Raw genomic sequence first — 17505 nt, 5'->3', positions numbered from 1 at the left:
AGCGTTCTCCAGAGAAACAGACCAGTAAGAGATCAGATAGATAGATAGATGATAGCTAAGATGTATAAACACACATATACATACACACATACATATATACATACACACACACACACACATAGAGAGAGAGAGAGAGAAGCGGTGGTATTTATTATAAAGAATTGGCTCACTCAACAGTGGGGGCTGGCAAGTCTGAGTGCTGGAACCTCAGGAAGTACTTGATGGTGCAGTTTTGAGGCAGAATTTCTTCTTATGCAAGAAACTTCAGTTTTTGCTTTTAAGGTCTTCAGCTGATTGGATGAGGCCACCTTAACTAGGGTAATTTCCTTCACTTAAAGTCAACTGAGTACAGACATTAACCACATCTACAAAATACCTTCATAGCAACCCCTAGATTAGTGTTTGATTAAATAACTAGATACTTTAGCCAAGTTGATACATCAAACTAACCATCACAGATGCCTTGCTTATCTCCTCAACTTCACTGCTAGCTTCTGGAAAAAATTATGGTATCATATATCTGTCTGTCTACAATCCCTGGAGAGCTTCACACAGTGCCCTACAGCTAGGAGGTGTCCAGGATGCATGCTATTGCGTTACTGAATCTCAATTTTATGACACACGCTGTGTCTGCGTGCCTCTGAATGAGAAGAGAAGTTCAAATCAAAGAGGATCACCCAGAGCTGAAACAGGATCATGAATCATAAAACAAAGAGGACAACCTCCTCATTCACTTGGCCTGATCTGAAGACTCTACCCTTTTCTCAAGCCACACACCCCAGCTTGACTCTGGAGTACATCCCAGACCATCACACCAATGTCAAAGAATTACATTGCTCTAAAAAATGCTGCTAAGAACACCATGTGCCTTTTTTGGGAAGTGGACTTAAGCCTAGGGCTTAAGAGACTTCATTTTTTCCCATCTGACTTGGATCTTTTCTGGGCCATTTGATCTGCTTCTTTCCATAAAGCAGATGTTCCCAGAGAGATTGCACAGGGAGCCCCGAGCCAGAGCCAGCCCTCTGATCTTACACGTCTCCACTGACCACCCATGGGGTGCTGGGCAAGCTATGGCCTCCGTAAATCAAAATCTGGTATTTCCAAGCATTCCCTACACCTGGTATCTTACCATGCCACACCCCCTGGCCAACTCTTAAGGGGAAATATCCTTGCGAGCATGTTCTCTTGATATACAGATGCCTGATCCACAAGGCATTTTGTGCAAATTGTTTTCTCCATGGTATCAATCTAGCCACACTCTCAAGGCTTGACCTTCTGCATCCAAACTCAAGAAAAGATAAACGTGAGAAAACTAATTGAGCACCTACTCTAAGCCAGGCACTGAATGAGGCACGTATACTTAATCTTTATAAAATCTTATTAAGTACATGCTGTTATATTTATATTATGAATGAGGAATTTGGGGACAGTTGTCATCTGGAACATGGGTTGAGGTTCAAGGAAAAACGCAAAGCTCATTAAGTGTAGTCGCAAACCTTTGCCCTCTCATTGATTGAAAAAACTCATCACAAGACAACTACGTGCACTTACCAATTGAACAGAATAAGATGCAGTAACTTGGAGTGTTCTAAAATAACCAGACTTTTCCAAAGGAAATAGGACAGACAAGTTGAGTTTTGTTTTGTTGTTTTTTTAAAAAAGGAAAGGGTGACATACGTGCTAGGTGGGAAGAGGATACAAATATTTTACATAAAGTACTTTTCTGCAAGTATATTAATCTGTCATTGAAATATAGATAATACTGAAATTGCTATGTAAAAGGAAGTAGAATTTTTGACATGTTTTCCAAAGCCCCTCTTTCTTTGAAGGAATTGTCAGGCGTGACCCTACACCTCAACACAAAGGTCTTATTAAATAAGGATTAAATTAGTTAACCAGTGAAAAACACATATTCTTTACCATGTTGTCAATTAAGGTTTTTTTCCTTTGGTTGCTTCACACCACAGAAAATTCTCTTGCTCACAAGCCAAGAAAGCAAACCAATCAAAGAATCAAAAACAGATATGTTGATGGGAGCTACCCAAAGGTAATTTATTGAGCATCACAGTGGTTTCCAACTGAGCTCTTGAGAATTACCCACTTTGGTGCTACAGGCTGAGAACTGACAAGAACTTCCCTGATCGTTGCTCTCTAGCCCTCCCAAACAACAAGCAAGTCTCTGTTTACTTGTATTAAAACTCTTCATACTTAGAGGAGAAAAAAACAGTGAATCAATTAAGAGCTCACCGCATCAATGAATGGATGGAGGGAAGGAGGGATGAATAAATGCTGAGGTCATGGAGGCTATGTAGAGTCATGGAGTGCTACAGAGAATACCATCAAAAAAGTGAAAAGACAATCTACACATTGGAAGAAAAAATATTTGCAAATCATATATCTGATAAGGGACTTGTATTCAGAGTATATAAAGAACTCCTAAAATTCAATAATCAAATGATAAACAACCTAATTAAAAATGGGCAATTGATCTGACTAGACTTTTCTCCAAAGAAGATATACAAATGACCAGTAGCACATTAGGTACTCAACATTACTGACCAGAAAGGAAACCAAAATCGATCCCACTGCACATCCACTAGGATGGCTGTAATCAGACAGCTAATAAGTATTGGTGAGGATGTGACAAAATTCAAACTGCTGATGGAAATGTAAAATGGTGCAGACACTTTGGAAAACAGTTTGTCTCTTCCTCAAAGGATCAAAAACAGAGTTACCGTGTGACCCAGCCAAGAGAAGTGATCACATACAAGCCTCACAGAAACTTGCCCATGAATGTTCATAGCAATATTATTTATATAGCAAAAAAAATGGGAACAACCCAAATGTCCATCAATTGATGACTGGATAAAAAAATTTGATATATGTATATCATAGAATATTGTTTGTCAATAAAAGGGAATGAAGTATTGATACATGCTACAACATGGATGAACCTTGAGAACATTATGCTACGTGAAAGAAGCTAGTCACAAAAGACCACACATTGTATATCAATATATGTGAAATATCCATAACAGGTAAATCTATAGGGATAGAAAGTAGGTTAGTGGTTATCTAGGGCTTGGGGCAGCAGGTTTGAGGGGAGTAACTGCTAATAGGTACAGAGCTTCTTTTTAGGATGATGCAATGTTCTAAGATTAATTGTAGTGATGGTGTGCAGCTCTATACATATACTAAGAAGCACTGAATGGCACACTTTTAATGGGCAACTGCATGATATATCAATTATATCTCAATAAAGTTGTTTTTTATAAAAGTTATTGAACAGAAATTGAAGATAGTCCAAATTAAAAAACACCTTCAGCTTTCATCCTGAGACTCTAAATGAGATTTTTCAGAGTAGAATTAATCATCCTTATATAGTTGGATTTTCTTAGAGTGGTTATGTTTATAACAGTTTTTGGATGAAAAGTTAGGGCAAATATCACTGTCATTTTCAATACCATAGTCTATAGAAGAAAGAATATGACAGTATTATATACTAAGAGATTTACCAATGAATTTTTATAGTAATATATTCATCTTAACTACCACCATTACTATTACTTAATGTTTTTACACACTTCACATTCCTCTTAAAATATATATATATATATCTAAAAGGAAAATATATTACCCTATTATAGTTAGAAAAAAGTTTCCCATTTGCCATAAATAAAAGATGACTGCTAAAATAAGTACAATAAAGACAAATCAATATTTTTAAGTTTTGGCAACAACATGATGTTGCTATCAGAAGACTCTGAGGCCTGCTATCTTTTTTTGTTAATAGGAGAGACTAGTGTATTAGAAAGGTAGTAAAATCTAGTGAAGCATAAAGAATAACACTATTAAAGAATAAAAAATAACTCAAAAGGAAATAATCTATGCAAGTCAATGTTACCTAAATCTATATCTATGGACCACCTGAAACTACCTGTTAACCACCTACCTGACAGTCTGATGAAGGTCTTACTGGTTGGCAAGTGGCTCTTTTTTAAGTGACAACTCCAGAACCAGGAGCCTTTCATCTTGTGATGCCACTAGAGTCCTCTGTATCCAGCTGGAGGAGCGATCATGAAGAAGGCATACCCTCTTGAAAATATGACTCAGAATCCACACACATCACATCTGCTCATATTCCATTGGTGAGAATTAATCATATGGTTCCCTGGCTGGACTGTCATTTTCCAGAAAAACCTCTAAACCATGGAAGGAGATGGAGAAATTATACTAGACAGCTTTCTCGGCCACCATGCACACTAATCCAGAGATTCTGGAAAGATAAGTCATTATCTACCGCTGAGATGACTCTCTTGAAAAGAGGTCATGCTGTGATACCATACTAAAAAAGTGAACCTGAAGAAATAGATTTATTCCATGGGAGACGACTTAAAACTAAAGAGCCATGTTTAAAGAAATAAATAATCACCTAAAGCAAACATGCAATTATAGATTTCTCAAGTTGAAAGGGACCCCAGAGAATATTTATCACACAAAATATTTCACCTAGAACAAATGCTCGAAGAGTTGGCACCTGTGTTACTTACACCCCTCCCCCAACCCCAGGCTTTGAAATGCAGTTAGATCAACCTCCTTGGCTTTCTTCACCATGTCAGTCTGTCCTTCTCCCCCTCACTACCAGCAGCAAAAAAAAAAAAGCTTGTGGCTACCCTGAAGCAGGAGAAATTAAGCAACAGTGGGAAACTGTAAAAGACCTCAGAAGCCATTACTTCTCAATCAATATAAAAGCATTTCTACACTATCCATTACCCTCAGGCAATTGGTCTTGGTGGAGAGCTCTTCCAGGGAGTAGAATTCACCCTGTTTACAACCAAAATGTGTTGTTTTTAATTAAAACATTTGGGCACTTCCCTATCTCTTAAAACGGTAAACAGTGGACCAGCGAGCGGTCCTTTCCTGACGACACAGGCGTAATCCACAACATTCGGGCCGTGCAGGCTCTTCACAACCGCATTCTTCATGCCCTGCACTCAAGGACTTAGGCCGCTGCAGCTTTGAAATCCTCAGGGCTCCTCTGGCTCTTCCATGTTGGGCTGCCCAGTTGCTCCTGCCTTACGATTTGCTCCTTATCTAATGCAGGTTTGAAAAACAAATACCAAAACTACTGAGAGCATTGTATTTACATTGCACACAACCCTAAGTAGAAGACTTGCTTTTGGGCCCGTCTCAGAATCTTCAACACGCACCATGTGACACTTCTTTCAGCTTTTCAGAGTCCCTTGAGACTTAGTTCCCAGTTTTCTTTGTTCCACACAGGTGGAGCTGCTGGACAACTGAGTTCCAAATAAATAATCATGATATAGCTAATTATACTCACATCATCTACTAGTTAGGACTTTCATTTGCAAGGGACCCAAAACCAAATCAAACTGACTTAAGCAAAATGGGGAATGTATTGGCTCAGACAGCTGAAAAATCCATCCATTCAGGCACAGCCAAGCAAACAAAACTGTCAAAGTATCATCTCTCAACATCCGGGGCTCTGCTTTCTGCCATGTCGCCTTTTATCTAGGCAAAGATAGCCACCAGCACCTCCGGGCTTATATTCTACCAGTTTAGCAATCCCAACAAAAACTGGGTACCTTTTTCCCAGTATCAAGAAACAGTCTCAGTATGGATTTCTGTTAGCCTGGATTGGGTTGTATGACTGTCTCCAAAGCAGCCACAGTGACCCTGAATGGTGCTAAACAAAGTTCATGGGAGGCTATTGGTTTCAACTAGCTTCCTCCACTAGGCCCCAGCAGACCAGACCAAACCGGAATGGAGTGCTAAGGCTACATAATTAAACTAAACTTTGAAATGGGCCAGTGTCCTAAAGAGGAGAGATTCCAGTCAACCAGGAATCAGTATAAGGAAGGAAGTCTCCTTTGTCTTAACCCTACAAGAAAAGTAACTTTTAAATGACCAATCCACTTTTTGTTCTCTGTTTCTGCTTTCTTCAGCCCTTTTCTACCCAGAAAGCCCACCTCTTCTGCTCAGATCATCAGAGCTCTCATTCTATTTTATACAATGAGGTGTCGCCTTATTCTAGAATGGTAAATAAAAGCCACTTAAGATCTTTAAACTACATGTGTTGTAGTTTCATCTTTTGGCAATGGCCAAATTTAGATCGTGCGCTCAACACTTCAGTTCAAGTCATCCGAAACTACATAGATTGAGAAAAGAGAAAATTAAGGTTAAATACATTAAGATGAAATCAAGGGACTGTTGGCAGAAGAAGAGAGAAAAGATGTGAGGCAGGCACAAAACGACAGATGCCAACTGAAATTCATGATGGGGCACTCAATCTAGGTTTCTGAAGGTTTAAATACAAGGCAATTTTGGAATAATCATTTTGATGTAGAGTCATTCTTGTTAGTAACACTTCTAGAATTTTCCATATGCAGGAAGATAAACTTGGCACTGAAACCATCCAATATACCTCTAACATTAGGCCTTTTTAAGTAGAACATATTTCTGTTTCCTGATTACAGCATGTTTCTATCATCACCCTTAAAATAATTTTCACACTTTTTCTCTCACTCAAAGTGAAAATTTCAGTGTGAAATTTCTCTCCTGTCTCCAACGTTCATTATATTAGCAGTTTCTCAGTCTTTGTAAATCTTCCTGGAACACCATTGTCTCCTCAAACAGGAAGTATGAGAGCCAAAAATAACCTTTCCTTTTAGCCTGGTAGCTCTCCAGTGAGTGCTGCCGGAGCTTTAATAAAAGGCGATATTAGCAGCCAGGTCACTGTGAGCCGGTACCACACAGAAGGCGTCTTTAACATTTTGGGGGGATATCGATCTCCCAGGCAGATGTCCTTCTGCCTGCGTGGAAATCACATGCCCACAGGGAGGAGGCTCGGCTCTGCCCTTGGCATTGAATAGGGGCTTGCAAGATGCTGCAGAGACACCCGAGCAAGACCCTCAGCTCTGCTGCCCACACGCTCAGACGGTGAGAGCTGGCCAGACACCTCCACACACACCCGTCCCCCCAGCTCCATAAATCCCGCTGTGCTGTGGGGGCCAGGAAATGATCTGTTCTCTATTCCAACACCATGGAGCCAAGAACTCCCAAAGTTCTTGCGTCAGAATCAACACTCTCTAATGCTGCCGGGAGCTCTGCCTGGACCCCACCTGGCAAGAGACCACAGTGAGCTTGGAAATCCACCTCCCTGTGGTTCACACTGAGAAGACTGGGATTTGAACTTCATCCTGCCACTCACCAGCAGAGGCGTCATTCCTACTCACCTCCACAGGATCCTGCATTCCCTGTTCTGACCACAGCCCCTGGGTGTTTGGGGCTCCTCCCCTCCCCCACCACCGGTGCCTGAGGTCCTTAGGCAGAGCTCTCCCTGCACCCCAGCCAGTCAGCACACCTGCGTCCTGCCCACCACCGGGGCTAGTTCTGGGGCAGCCCCTGATCTAAGACAGTCCCGTCTGAGCAAGTCAGAACATTCTGCAGGAGCTACTCAAAGGAGCATGCCATTTCCTGTTGGACCCAGAGCTCAGCCAATGCCGAGATCCAACTCTTCACAGTTTAGCTGAGACCTTGCTGGCTTTAAGTCTGAAAGTCTCATGTCCGGGAAACCCCTCAATCCTAGGCAAACCAGATGGGTTGGTTGTTATAGTATGGAGTGCGAGAAAGACCACTTAAATACCAAATTGAGCCAAATTGTGAGTCTTTATTAGCTGGCCAGCGACTACCCCCTGCACTGCTAAGAGGCAGGTACAGGGAGCAGTCTCGAGCCAAAAAAGCAGGGAGGATTTATACCAGCCTAAGTTAGGGGCTATGTGACTTTATTCACTAGGGTTGGAATAGCATTACATCATGTTTTCTACAGCTGCAGAGTCCAGGACCCTCCTTGGACCACCCGATGACAATCTGTAAGCAAGCAGGTTTACAGAAGCAGAAATCATTAGCCCATGGCCCAAATCAAAATACATTATTTTCCAGATTCAGCAATCATAGTAAATTTTTAACTACACAATATATTACACAGATTGAAATGAATAAAACAATCAAAGGTTAACTAAGAATTATTGTCCATTGCTACAGGGAACAGCTTTACTATTTTAGATGAAGGGCAGGCTGAGTTTAACTCTTTGAGGTCCTTTACATTGGTCACCCTAAATGGTGGGAGGGCTGGAGCTGCTACAGCCAGGTTGTTACCACATGAAATCTGGCAATGAAACCAGCATGGAGGAAAAGGAGCTGAGGGGTGGAGAGAAACAGCCAGTTCCTGGTCACCTCTTCAAACCCATAGTTCTCTCTTTTGCTTGAAGCAGCTGAACTTGGATTCCCTGACACTTGAACAGAAAGTCTGCTCGCCAGTATATCAGTCACGTGATATTGCACGTGTCTCTTAACCTCTCTGAGCCTCAGTTCGTGCGTCTGGAAAATCGGAATAATATTTCCTGAAGATTAAACGAGAACAGTGTCAAGTTTCTATCTCAAGGCCTGGCATGTAGAAACTGTCCAGTGAATTTTGTTTCCCTCCTCTTTTTGAGCTAGAGCGCTCACAAACTCTAGAGAGCGAGGGCTAGTTCTGAGAACACCAGTCAGTTGAAGCAGAGAGGATGAGTCTTTCACAGCCCTGGGGGATTGTGCCCAAAGGTGATGACTGTGGCACATCACAGCAGAGCCAGGGTCTGGCCCAAAGCAAGAAAGCTCACTGGACCAATCTGCTTCACTGGACATCAGTCCAGCTTCCTCATGGGGTGCTGCTATTAATAAAGGAGCTCTTCTCCCCCACCCCGCATTCACCTCCCTCCACCAAAAGAGAATGTCTCCCCTGGAATGCATACTTGACTGCAGGCTTAAGGGACCCATTCTCGTGCAAACCACTTAATAATAAAATGTATCTGTCATGGACTGCATGTTTGTGTACCCCCTTGCCCAAATCCGTACCTTGAAACTCTAGCCTCAAAGGGGATGGTATTAGAAGGTGGGACTTTTGAGAGGTAATTAGGTCATGAGGATGGAGGCCTCATCATGTGAGACTATGTGCATGTGTGAGAGCTCTCTCTTTCCTTCTCCCCTCTCTCGCCACCTCCCCCTCCCCCACTCCCACCTCCACCACCATTGAGGTCCACAATGAGAAGATGGCCCTCCAAGGGCCAGGTGAAGGGCCCTCACCAGAACCCAAGCACTCTGGCACCCTGACCTCAGACTCCCAGCCTCCAGATTGTGAGAAGTAAATCTCCATTGTTTAAGCCACCCAGTTTACGGAATTTGTTATACCTGCCAGGGCTCACTAAGAAGGTATTAACAACTAACTGGTAATCTGGTAATCCCAAGATTCACAAACTAACTTTAGACTTTGTTTTCCTCTTAGGAAAGTAAAATTCATTTTAAAAATGAAGCTTCCAGCTATTATTTGTAAATGCCTTTCCCAAAGCAAATAATACGAGAGGGAGGTAAAAAATGAAGAGACAATGTAATAACCCTGCACAAGCTGGATGGGGGTGGGGAGAAGGCAGGGGAAGGCTGGCCCCTTGTTGTCACCTGAGGGGCATGCGCCAGGGCCTGGCTGGTCTGCTCTCTCCTGCCTCAGTTTGGAGGCACAGCCAGGGGCTCACCAGGGCTCGGGGAGGTGGAACCCACCGCTCTGCTGTACTGCTGATTTATTTGCTATGTCCGCAGCCTCCTCTATCACAGCCTGGTTTTACTCTAAGCTGACTTGAGATCATAAAAGGAATATTCTCTTTGACTGCCACATATTTGGGAGGAAGACTGGGACAGAGGGGCCAAACAATTCCCCCAGGACTGCTGGGCTTGAGTCCAGCTGCTTCAAAAACTCTTGGAGGAATGTACAGTACTGAACTGAAAAAAATGTTCCTCTCCCTAGACTATCGGTATAAGCTCTGTGTGTCCAGAGTCAGAAGAGGATGTTTATGACTTGTGATGAGCCAAAATGTGCCTTCAAGGCTCTTAAGGGGAGGAACCACGACTGATGTGCTCACCGTGTATCACAAGACTATGTGTCTGGCACATAACAAATGTGGGTAAATGTGAGTTTCACGTGTGGAGTGCTTAAGGATCCATTTCATCACATTTCTCAAACCTACAGGTTCTGAGCCAACTGATAGGTAGACAAAGGGGTAAGAGCATGATCCAAGCACCAGCTTTGTCACCAGTAAAGCAGAATTCGAGGTCTTGGCTTACACCCGAAGCCAAATGAAACTCCCTTCTCCTCCTTGTCCTCCTTGTTGGCGAACCTTCTACAAAGAGAAGGACAAGAGGAGCCATTGGGCAGGTGGCCCTGAAGGGAAGAGCCTAAGAGCCTGAGCATGATGTGCTATGTGATCCTCTTTTCCCACTCAGCACCCAGATGAATCGTACTTCATCCCAGGGGGAGGAAGAAGAGCATCATCGAAGGAACTCTGCCCATTGCTTTGTTAAGAGGTTCGATGACATCGGGCTTGGAGTTTAGAAAGCAGACCCACCTTATGGGTAAAATTGCATTCTCGTCAGTACTGCATGTTCTTCTGAAAATAAACTCCCTAAAAAGGGCTCTCTAATGAACCCACCTTATTCCAAAAGTCCAAATGAAAGCAAAGGGTCTTACAGCAAACCTCTCATACCACTTTGCGTGCCTTTGTCACATTCTTTAATTTTCATGAGTTCAAAATAAACAAACGAAAACTCAATTTAAAAAATATAAACATTAGCAGCCCTATTCCAAACTACCTAAGAGCCAGCCCACCCCAGGCACTCGTAGGAGAGGCTGGTGACCTCAGTCGTGGAAACCTCTGCTGGGCCAGAGTCGGGGAAGCTAATGGTACTCAAGCCTCTGAGCCTCTCACCCACATGGGATCTGGGTTGGGGGAGTCCCTTAGCAATGTGCTCACATGGTGGTAAGTTTTTGTAAAATGTGCAAAAGTGAGCTAATTTAACTCCAACTGGGTAAGACCACTGATTATTTCCACTCCAATGTTTCCTCTGTCACACTTCCCTTCATGATGGGTGGGTAGTACTAGAGTAGCCAGGGGAATTTGGGGTTCTGGCTAAGGAAAAATTGATTTAGGAAGACATTGGCTTGGGTTTAGCAATAATACATGTATGTAGTTTACAGTCACTTCTGCACATAGTTAAGTTATTGTTAACTGTTATAGAGTAGAAATAACTTTCAGAAGTATTATTTTTAATTGAAAGTTTCATTAATATAATTGTAGAGTCACAAGTTGTTGTAAGAAATAATACAAAGATTACTTATGCACTTTTTCCAGCTTCCCTAAAATGATACCTTTTTTAAAAACAACAGTCTAATAATCATAACCGGATATTAATTTTGATCCAATTCACTTATACTCAGATTTCCCAGTTTTACCTGTACTTGTGTGTCTGTGCATGTGCACACAGGTGTGTATTAAGTTCTATCAATTTTATCATCCATGTAGTTTCAGTCAACTCATTGAACAGTCAGAAACCATAAGGATCCCCATGTTACCCTTTATAACCACAGCAGCTTCCCTTTTCCCCTGTCCCCAAGCCTAGACCACCATTCATCTGTTCATCATCTCTAAAATTGTGTCATTTCAAAAACATTATATGAAATCAAGGCTGGTCACAGTGGCTCACACCTGTAATCTTAACAGTCTGGGATGCCAAGGCAGGGGGATCGCTTGAGCACAAGAGTTCAAGACCAGCCTGAGCAAGAGTGAGACCCCATCTCTACTAAGCATAGAAGAAAAAACATTATCCAGGCATGGTGGCGCATGCCTGTAGTTCCAGCTACCTGGGAGGTGGAGACAGGAGGATTGCTTGAGCCCAGGAGTTTGAGGTTGCTATGAGCTAGGCTGATGCCACGGCGCTCACCTGCAAACAGAGAGAGACTTCGTTTCAAAAAATAAAATAAAATAAATGAAATCATATGGTATGTAATCTTTGGGGAGTCTTTTTCCAGCATAATTTCCATGACATCCATCCAAGTCATTGTGTAGAGCAATAGTTCATTCCTTTTCATTATTGAGTAGTGTTCCATGATAGGAATGCACCACAGTTTGTTTAGCCACTAACCTATTAAAGAACATCTGGGCTGATTCCAGCTGCTATAAACAATCATGTACTAGTTTTTGTGTGAACAGTTTTTGTTTCTCTGGGATACATATCCAAGCACGCAATTGCTGAGCTGTATGGTAGTCACATATTTCTTTTAAAAAAACAAAAACTGACAACTGTTTCCAGAGTGGCTATACCATTTACATTCCCACCAGCAATGTATGAACAATCCAGTTTCTCTGCTCCTCATCATCATTTGGTGTTCTCAATATTTTTTATAGCCACACTGATGGGCTTATAGTGATATCTCACTGTGGTCTCAATTTGCATCTTCCTAATAGCTAATGCTGTTGAACCTCTTTCTATGTGCTTAGTTCCCATCTGTATATCGTCTTCAGTGAAATGTCTTTTTATGTCTTTTGTTCATTTTTTATTGGTTGTTTTTTTTACTGTTCAGTTTTGAGTTATTTATATGTTCTTGATACTAATTCTTTGTCAGATATGTGGTTTGCAAACATACTCTCTCAGTCTATAATTTTTCATTTTATCCTCTTCACATGGAATTTCACAGAGCAAAAGTTTTCATTTTGATCAGTTACCCATTTATCAACTATTCCTTTCATGACTCATAGTTTTAGTATCAAGATTAGGAATATTTTGAGTGCCCATTCTGCCAGTTCACCCAGCAGCATGATATGAATGGGCAAGGCAAGAGGTTGTGGGACAACTTGAATGTGTCTCAAGCCACCAACACTTGAAATAAGTGGATGTGGAGAATAAGGAAGTTTGAAATGTATGATCCCGGAAGCTTATCCTTAGAAAATTCTCATAATCATCAGATCTGCAAAACTGTAGATAGAAGATGCAGTTTTCATTTATGTCTAGTTAAAATTAGTAAAAAAAAATTAGTAAAAAATTAATAAAATTAGTAAAAAAATAAATAAAAATAAATAAATAAAATTTGGTTAACTGTACAAGAAGGAAGATTTAATAATTATAATAATTATTTATTATTTCTATGGCTATTATAAAGTTTTTGCTGTGTCATGAGATCAAAGAAAATGCAACCAAAGAAAAGTATGTAGAAAGAAAAGTTTTATAGCCTTGTAAAGGACAATTAATTAATAAAAAGATATTGTTATGTTTCTGAATTTTTATGATGTTTGAACTATTTGTCCACTGTTTAAAATTTATAATTAGTTATGATTTCTTTATAATTAGTTATGATTTATAATTAATTATGATTTCTACATAGAATGATGTACACATCATTCTATGTCTACATTCAGATTTGTACCTAATATTATTCTCTTTTTAATAAAGTTGGGTCCCAAAATTCAATAAACTTCAGGTCCCACAAAAGATAAATCAGCCCCTGACTAGGTGTAAATCTTCTGATGGCCACACCATGAGGTGTCCTGTACAGTTCCAAGGGAGAAGCCATGTGACCAGACCACGGGGAGAGATGGCCAAGGGGTGCCCAGTAGGCTCAGAGGAGTAACTATCTACCAACTAGTATGGGAGGATCACAATGTTTTAACTGGTGTGGTCTTGCTGATGAGGTCTTGCTAAATATAATCCTTGACCCTTGTGTTTACGTAAGTGCTCTGTTGGGGTGGCAGAAACTGGGCAAGGAGCCAGAAGGCTTCAACATCAGGCAATTCTTGAGAAAAATAAAAAATTTGCCCCTTGAAGTGCTCAACAGAAACTTACAGGGGAAAAAAAAAACACCACACTATATTTGAAAGTCAGTGATCCAGGATAGATAACAATAGGAACATTATAAATGACTAATAGAAATTAAACAAAAAGCTTTCAGCTACTATATCATTTTCACCAAAACTTTGTGTCCGGTATGCACAAAGTGGAGATGAAGTCCTGATTTCATGGGCTCTTTCGGTTGGCTGTCCATGCCCTAACACTCAAAGTCATTGGACAGGCAACAGAAAGGACCAAAGGTGAGGAATCAACTTAATTCAACCACCGATGTGAGCTGCAGTCAGACACTGGGGCAGGGGCTTTCTCCACTGACCTCACTTAAGCCACTGAGAATACAAAGCTCCTCAGGACAGCCACGGTTCTCACTTCTTTCCAGAAATGACCCACAGAATTTGATACTTGCACAGAACAGTTTGACGGCCACCAATCTAAAGGAAACAGCATTTAGCTAAAAGGCAAACATCACATGTTAATTACACCGAGGATACTGGATAGAACAATTTAACTTCTTGCTTCACTTTCCCCATCACCTAATTGTGATGCCTCTTTGAACTACTCTGAGGCCATCCTCTCCACCTTCTGGGAAGCTCTTGAGATGCCAAGTCAAGGTAGAATCTCAGTTCTGCCGTGCATTTGTTGTGTGACCTTGGGTAGCCTCTCTCCCCATGTGTGGCTTGATACTGACTTTTTGCCTAGCAATGTGGTTTTATGGCTTAAAGGAGAACATGTGCATAAAGCCTACGTAAAAACCCTCAAGCCTAGCAAATTCTCAATAAAAGTCACTGATGCCATTATAAATCAAATCTTGTACATTTTTAAGCACTAATAAAGAGGAAATGATGGTCAACATTGAGATTCTGACATGTAGGCTCTATAAAGTAATAGAGCCTTCCAGTTCTTTCTGTCAAATGTTTACTATCACAGGACAAGACTATTGTTGGGATTAGTATGCATGCTGGAATTTTCATTTCTAGTTTACTATTTACCTTCAAATTTTTCTCTGCACTAGAGAAAAGAAAATCTTTCACATCATTCCACTCATGTAGGAACAACTTCAGAGAATGAGTAATGAAATTTAAAAGAAAATAAATTACTTTAAAGAGCTCTCAAAAATACAAAGATATATTCACAAGTATGTATATGCTTTGCTAAAATATGAGTTAAAACATGACACTGATAAGGTTATGATACCCTTTATGGTATTTATGAAAAACAAATCTTATTAAGCAATTTAGAAGGGGAAAGTTTTCACTTCAAAATACTTCTGAGATTTTTAAAGCAATAATATAATCTAAGTGCTAATCATATTATGTTATTAATTTATTTATGAAAGCAGGCTTCCAAAATGTTATGTTTGTTACTTTTTATCTGTTTTAGTGTCAGAACATAAGAGTAATAAAGCTATCTTGGGGAAGTGGTTGTGGTATAGAGGAATGGGGCTTTGTCATCTAAGATACAGGTTCAAAACTAAATTCAACAACCCACTGGCTTTTTAAGTTCTTGGATTCTGTTTTCTCATTTGTAAAATTGAGATAACATCTTATTTCAGAGTTATCATAAGAAATTAAGGTACGTCAAGAACCCTAACATTTCCTTGTTTAAATAATGGTTTTAAAAATATTTCTAATTCATATTTTATTCAACCAGGTTTTTTTCATACCCATTCTGTCAATGAAAATTTTTATTTTATATAGCTAGCATATAACACATCATAGTGACCCAGACAATTTTTTCTATTAAAACCTTGAGAAAATATAAATTCATTTGAAAAATTATTCTATCGAGATATTTTGTGCCACAGTTAGCTACTTTGGTTTCTCTCTTGAAAAGTATGTTCCCAATTTGGTCTAAAACATCATTCCCCTGATACCTATAACACTGTAGGCCAACTTACATTTCTTATGGAAGCAAAATTTCTGCCAATGTCTCTCTGACAGTCTCGTCTACAGAAAGTCTGAAAAATTCAGGCCAGTATTGCTTCACAATATTTTTTTTCCATGCCACAATAGAAACCCAGTATGGTTTAAGGAAAGGTAATCAGATATATAAAAAGAAAATCATGGTCATAAAGACTTTACATTTTAAAAAACTTTGTTAGGCAGTTTCGAGGACTGGCTTATTCTGAGCACAAGCCTTTACCAACGACACACTGAAAACAAACATGCAGCTGCCAGTTTCAAATCCTCACACAGTGATAAGACAATGGAATTTTTAAATAAACCAAATGGGATTTTTGGCCAAGCCTTTTTTCTGAGTCATGTGAAAATGAGTTTAACCCTATTGAGCAAGGTGGTTTGGGTTTTTCTTCACACTCTCGAGGGACTGAATGGGAACTGGGTTTTGACAACATGCCCAGCAGTTTTTTTAGAGTGTGGTGGCCCCAGCAGGCAAACGCTGGCACTCAGCAGCCTCGTTGGGATAATTCTGATACGTATGTCCCATGAGGGGATCCTTCCAGTCAAGGGTGGAGTCAAAGAAGTCAGCAGACCAAAGTCGAAGCCAGATGGAAAATCACAGACTCAACAATACAAATGTCCATTTTCTTAGGAATCAAAAAGGTGCCAGGGCACTAATAAAGCAGCTTTCTCACTTCCCCTGAGATGTGCAACAGCTTCTATTCTATTCTATTCTATTGTTCAAGGAAGCTCACCAGGAATGGCCTTTTACGAATAAATTTAGAAGCAAGTGCTTTTCGGCTATTCTGGTGGAAAAGTTTGAGAGTGTTGTTGGGCTTTGCAGTGACCTTAGATTCAAATCTTACTGGCAATCAAAATGTGTACTTCCCAATTAACCAATTTGAAATTATGAGTCTATTTCGGGTTTAAAGAATAAGTGGTCTATCAGGCAAGCAAGTGGTCCCAGACACCTGCCTTTTAGATCTAAAATTTTATATTCCATCTCTTTAGATTGGGTTAATAGTAAGAAAAGAAAACAACCAAATAAAAAACTGTCCAGAAGTAGGAAGGTGAAGTCTAGCTGGGTGGCCTGGGTTCAACACTAGAGCCCAGTACTGGGAACATCTCGTGACTGATGACATTATGGGACCCTTCCTAAACGAGTCACCATGGCAACCTGATCATGTCCTCAAGGCAGGGTCAGCTTAAGACCTTCAGTGGCCCTAAATCCTGAGAAGAGTATGTTTCCCATCCAATCACCATCCCTGCCTAAAATGTCCTTCAAAATAATATTTATACTTAACCATAAAATAAGGGTAAGAAAGTCAAAAGTAAAAGCTAGCTTTTCCCATAATGCCTATTTTGATACTTCTTTTGCAATATCACATCTTTGGAACAACTTTTTACAGTAATTTGAGTGCTCCATCTTAGTGCAGATTTGGAACTATGTTTCCCTCCCTTGAGGGACGGGCCCAAGGTTTGTGGACTCAAAGGTCTGCAGCCTTGGGTCCCTGGGCCTATCTTTGCTGGGAGAACCTAGAGCCAAAGGGACACACGGTGAACAGAGTCCTCTCACTTATGGTGTGTTTAACAACCAAAGTGCTTCCCGGGTCCCTTGGGCATGTACTAGGTCACTGCATATCCTCTTCTCAGCAACACCATGGAGGCAGAGAAGGCAATTAGAAGGCTGTAGCAATACTCCAGACAAAAGAAAATGTGAGCTAAAACTAGGGCAGTGGAGATGAAAAGAAAGCATTGGACAGAAAAATAGTGTGAAAATCAAGAGAAGTTTCTGGTGGATTCAGGTTGTGAGTGAGTGGTAAGTTTGGGTAAGGGAGAGAGGGCCTGTCACTTGGGTTCCCAGGATGATGACAATGCTACT

Source organism: Microcebus murinus, chromosome 8 (assembly GCF_040939455.1).
Source record: "Microcebus murinus isolate Inina chromosome 8, M.murinus_Inina_mat1.0, whole genome shotgun sequence".
NCBI classification, from domain to species: Eukaryota; Metazoa; Chordata; class Mammalia; order Primates; family Cheirogaleidae; genus Microcebus; species Microcebus murinus.
The sequence above is the reverse complement of the archived record's forward strand: the minus strand, read 5'-3'. Positions refer to the sequence as shown.